Source organism: Arachis ipaensis, chromosome B03 (assembly GCF_000816755.2).
Source record: "Arachis ipaensis cultivar K30076 chromosome B03, Araip1.1, whole genome shotgun sequence".
Classification (NCBI taxonomy): domain Eukaryota; kingdom Viridiplantae; phylum Streptophyta; class Magnoliopsida; order Fabales; family Fabaceae; genus Arachis; species Arachis ipaensis.
Genome location: NC_029787.2, coordinates 36,874,492 through 36,880,714, shown reverse-complemented (window position 1 = coordinate 36,880,714; position 6,223 = coordinate 36,874,492).

Sequence of the window (6,223 nt, the reverse complement as noted above, 5' to 3'; positions counted from 1 at the left end):
GTTATCTCGTAAGTGTAATCACCAAAATAATATGTATATAAATCATTATTGTTGCATATTTATGTCAGGTAATTGTATTAATTAATGGCTTTATCTTAATAGTATAAATGTTTCTATGGATTTAATTAATGAACTTGTTTCTTTTTTTTTTTTTTTCAGAAAACAAAATAAGGAAAAACCTCCAATATTGTAAGAGAATCACAGCTGAATTTTCCTTTCTTCAATTCCCTCCATTCTCTTCTTGATTATGCACGGTGAGGTGTTAAGATTTGGTAAAGTTTTTATTTGATGAGAGTAGTTTATTAAATACTATAAAAAAATTGTCAAAAAAATCATTAAATTTATTGATAAAATTACGAAAATAATTCTTCTGTGAAATTTATCATTGAAAATAATCCAACTATATAGTTTTCATCGGTAATTAATTATTGTCATAATTCAATGGTAATTACTGACAGATTTAATGGCAGATTTTGTAAAGCAAATGGACAAAAAATATAGTTGATTACTAACAGAAATTATCCGTAGATAACTTTGGTGCCATACTATATGATTTTGCGCCGATTTACCGTTAAATTTTTTTTAGTAAATCTGACGGTAAATTTAATTATTTAATTATTTATTTTTTAATTTTTCATGAACCTACTATAACTCGATAGTCAACAATTAATAGTCAAATTCTAATTAATGAAAATCAAATAAGGTTTTACTGAAAATAGTAAATTATATATATAATGTGAAATATCAAGTGTAGGTACAGAATAAAAAGTCAAATAAATAAGATACATTCAAATAAAACAAACCAAAATGCTAATCACTACGGGTCCTAATAGTCATCGTCGTTGTCATCCCCCTGGTCCTATTGAGGCGGCGAGGTCTAGACAATGGTGTCAGTGCCCATCTTGACTCCTGTGCAGAGGATAAGGAGCCCCCTTCAGCAGCGCCGTTGCCACCTGATGCCAAGGCATCTTATGCTAGTTTCACTAGCCTTTTTCTTTTGTTTTTATTAGGTTTTATGCACTTTCTTGAGCAATAAGTAAGTATTTGGATGAAAGTTTCATGCATACCTTGATTCATTCAAACATGGTTAATTTAATGCATTTTCATGAGATTTATGCTATAATTACTTGTGTGTTAAGAATGATGCAAACTCTTGTGAATCTAGCAAAGCTTTGATGCATGTATTGGTTGATGGTAGGTGAAGAGAAGCAAGGAAGAAGCATGGAAAGAAGTTAAAGAATAGCCATGAAAAGAAGAGGAAGCAACGTTGGTGGCCAAAGTTGGCTCACTAACGTTGCCTCAAACGTTTGAGGAAAAGGCAATGTAATGTTCTACAGAGTTCTGGTGCCAACGTTGGAGGAAACGTTGGTAAGCTAACGTTTCCTCCAACGTTTTTGAGACAATTTGCTTTCTGGAATTAGAAAAATTGGCTGTGACGCGTACGCGTGGGTGACGCACACGCGTGTGTTAGCCAACGTTGGAGGGAACGTTGCCAAGCCAACGTTACCTCCAACGCTTGCGACAAAAAGATCAATCCTGGAATTGGAGAAATCAGCAACGACGCGTACGCCTGATCATGGAAATTTGACATTCCACGCGCACGCGTGGGCAACGCGCACGCGTGAGTAAGCCAACGTTGGAGGGAACGTTGCCAACCGAACGCTACCTCCAACGCTTGCGACAATTTTTCAAAAACTGGAGTTGGAGAAATTGCAATGACGCGTACGCGTCGATGACGGGTACATGTGGACGTGCATTTTCTTCCCAACCTCGCGCACGCATAGGCGACGCGTACGCGTGAAATGGCAAAATCAACCATTCATGCGTACGCGTGACCAGGCGAACATTGGTGTCCCAACGTTGAGTCAAACGTTGCTGGCAACGCCCAGAATTCATTTTTTCTAAAGTAACGTTTGACCCAACGTTTACTCAAAAACGTTGATCACAATGTTGATACGAGAACTATGCAAATTGAGCACCTCTCTCCTCAACGTCATTGAGAGCCACTTCAATTTGCTTCAACAAGGGCCAAAAGCCCAATCCAAAGACTTGAAGACTAATGGAAGAAAGTGTATAAATAGCTTAGAGTTTAAGTTAGAAAGTACACTGGAAGGATTGGAACTCTCTGCATAATTTTCTTTCTCTGCAAATTTTAGTTTACTTTTGCCATGTACTTTTCAATTTCAATTTTCATTCTCAGAGCTATGAACAACTAAACCTCTCTTCATTGGGTTAGAGAGCTCTGTTGTAATTCAATAGATCAATAACAGTTTTTATTCTTCTTCTTCTGTCTTTTCTCTTGATTCTGCTAGAAAGCTTTCAATCTTCATACAATTGAACAATTGTCTCGACAAAGAAATTGTTCATAATTGGATTTTCTCTGATCCTTGAGAGAGGGATGAGGAAATCATGCTAGAAATGCTTTCTCACATTGGATTAGATTGGGGGTTGGATGGATATAGTGACATGTAATCCTACCAATACTTTGATCCATGAAAATGTGTGGTATAATCATTGACCAAACTTCATCTCTTTCCATGAGCAATTAAATCAAGACATTGGACAATTGTTCAAGCTTAGAGAGATTGGTGAGCCAAGACATTGGGATCCAATCACCTAAGATTGCCAAGCAAGATAAATGAATGCGTTGATTGAGGAAGAGATGAAAATGATTTGATCCGGAGAATGCAATATCTCCTAAGCCCAATGAATTACCCACTTCTGATCTTACCCATTCTCTTACATTCTGCTGTCTACTTTGATGCTTAATTATCCCCACTCCCATTTAATTTCTTGCAATTTAAGTTTCTGCACTTTAATTTCCTGCAATCTACTTTCTGCCATTTAAATTCTGCCATTTACATTCGGTTATCTATATTTCTTGTCATTTAAGTTTTTCGCCAATTTAAATCCTGCAACTCTCAATTCAATATGATTCAGTTCAACTAGAATACTCCTCCAATTAGAGTTGATCAACCAATCAATCCCTGTGTGATTCGACCTCACTCTATTGTGAGTTTTTACTTGACGAAAATTCAATATACTTGCCGAGAAAAATTTGTTAAAAGACAGATTTTTGTGCATCACCACCAGTGCACATCTGCTTCTGGTACACCGCTATTTGGCACTGCATCGCTGAATATGCTCCAGCTCCTGCCTGAGCTCCAGCCTTATGGACTGTCTCTGCATCGGGAGCATTTCTCACTGCCATGCATGTGAGGATCTCTCTATACCTCTTCTCAGACAGATTCAGTTGCTGAGTTTAGTCGTGAAGGCTCTGGGTGAGATTCTAAACCTGCTCCCGCAAATCGCCGATATGCTTGGGATTGGTAAGGCTGGTGGCAGAGGCGGACGAAGCCCTCAATGTGGAGGTGCGGAGGTTGCTGCAAAAAAAAATTTAAAATTTAAAATTTAAATTTCTGTTTCAGTTTTAGCATTTTTAATTATTAACAAATTATCATTTAAATACACATCCAAAAAGTTAGGATGAGTCATTCCACACAATTATCACAGTCCGTGAAGGACTCCATGTAATTATGTAAAGCAATAGCAAATAATTGAGCCCAAAGGACCTACTCGCATAGACGCGATTCTTATACGGCTCAGATGCAATCTCAAGCCACACCAGATCAGGATCGACGACTAATGTAGAGGAGTTGTTGTCGTCCTCCCCACTTTGCTGAGATTGTTGAGTCACAACGTCCAATCTCTGCGTGTAGAATTCCTGCGTATCACATTATATGCAAAAGTGATTAGGACGACAGTTAATTAAAAACAAATATAAGTGGGTATACTTGAAGGTCTCTGCCATCATTACATTACGATTCGTCGACTTAGACTACACATATTAAAACAAAAGGTTAAATGAAGTAATAATTACATTATATGTGAAAGACAAACTGACCATTAACAAAATAAAACAAGTTACATACCAGGTTAGCCATTGTCTTCATGAAAGTTGCTGACCTAGTATACTTTGATGAATTAGACGATGGCCTGTTGGCCCTGTTTGTGGCTTGGCAATGCCTAAATCTCTCATCAGTCTTCCAATATATATAAAGGGTCTTCTTAATGTCCACGTGGAGCCATTGAGTAAGGTGGTCACGCCTCTCACATACGTCCTCAAGCATTTGCTGAAACCGTCAAGCCATGCAATAGTCAAAGATCTTCTTGATCATGGTATTGTAAGTCTTCTCCCATGTAAATTTCTCTTGTACAAGAAAATATTTAGCACTAGTTAATTGAAATGAAATACATAATTAAACGAAAATAATGATATAAATTAACTAAACTTTAAATTTATAGAGATTTTACTGCCCACTTATGAAATCCTCATTCTCTGGTCACAGCAAGGATCTTCTTATAGTTCGGCCAGGTGTGGTCATACATTAGCTTAATCACATTCGTACGCTCCGATGTACACGCATTATTATCCGGTGCAAACCTATCAATAGAAAAATTAAGACTTATAAATACAAATTTGGTTTAAGGATTTCAAATTAAATTTTATTTAAAACTAATTAAAATAGTACTCATGCGGTCAAATCATCAGGCCAAATCGTCATCCTAATGACTGATGGCGGTGTTGGAGGATTTGGCTAGGATCCATGTGAGAATTCTGGCACTACAGTTCCTGTCATTAGAGGTGGCATCGTCGAAGTAGAGGGATGCTAAATACCAAATCGGTACCCGAATGATTCTTACGCTGACAAAATGGTACTTGACTTTTGTTATTGACAAAATAGCCTTTGAAAGATTTTAAAATTTGACAAAATCATCCAACCATGAAAGGATAAAATCACAGTAAATGAAATATTGGATCGTGTCCCACGTTTGTCCCTATAGCTATCTCCATTAACGGAGATCTGATGTGGCACGTGGCACGTTAAGTTGACAAAGTATGTATCCACGTGGCACCAAACTTTCTAGAATGGATGTGTGATGAGTGAATGATGTGAAAAAAGTTAATGAACTCAATTTAACCTCTCCATAGATGATAAAACCCTAATTTGCAGCCTTCTTTTTCCAATACGTTCGAGACTTTGCTGGAGAAATGATGAGTTCAGGAAGACAAGCTGCAAGGAGTTCTGGACAATCACGTTATCATGGGGCTTCCGTTAGAAACCTTATTCGTGGGAGATTGGGAAAGATTTCTGATAGGTGTGGTTGTGGAATACGTCCAGTGCTTCGATGATCTGGGGCGAATACTAATCCTGAGAGACCCTTTTATGGGTGTCCAAATTATAATGTAAGTTCTCAATGTCATCATCTTCTTCTTCTTTAATGTGTTGTTACTGGTACTTTTGTTTGATGAGTAATCTTAAAATTTTTTCTTTTTGTTGGTTGATGTGAAATTGGCAGAATTCTGGGAGAATGTGGTGTAGTTTCTTTATGTGGACAGACGGTAAAAAAGAACAGAGCTTAGTGGACAAAATACAACCAATAAGCAGTCATGATAGTTGGAAGATGAATTTAGCATGAAGAATTACTTCAATGGAAGTTGAAATTAGGTGTTTGAAAATATGGATTAGTATTTTAAGTTTAGCTATTTATTTATGTGTGTTTGTGACTATTATGTATGCTGTAAGTATGATTAAATTTTGATTAAAAGTGTGGATTTAAAGGTGTGTAATTTGAGGGTGAATGAAAGCATTGTATTCAGATTTCCATGAAAAAGAAACATAGTGTTAGCTCTGATGCAGGTGGAAATTAGCCGATTAAGAAATTAATACAGAATTAACGTTGCAAGTACAGTTCCTAATCGACGAAAATCCACTTATCAATTTAGAAGGGGTTGTCACAAATTTAGAGTAGAAATACTGGGAGTAGAAATCCCAGGTCGTCTCCCAACGAGTTGACAAAAGAGTGCTATTGTATTAGTCAGGAATTTTTCGAGAAATTTTAAGAGTTGAAGAATAGAAAATTAAATGATGGTAAATTAAAGCAATGTGAATTAAAAGCGATTTATATATTCAAAGTAAAAAGCCTTGACTGGGGGAAGATTAATTGGAAGTTCTATCCTTGTTGGATTTTCCCAAGTGGAATAGCAAGAGGTTGTTGTTTTCACTTAGTTAACCATTACTAAATAAAGGAAAGTCAAGTGATTGAGCTAACTCTTATTCGCAAATCCTAATCCTCTCCTTATGGAAGGATTAGCGTTAGTAAATAGAGAGTTAGCCAACAACTTCTAATTGAACTAATCACTTGAGTATTTCAACTCAAG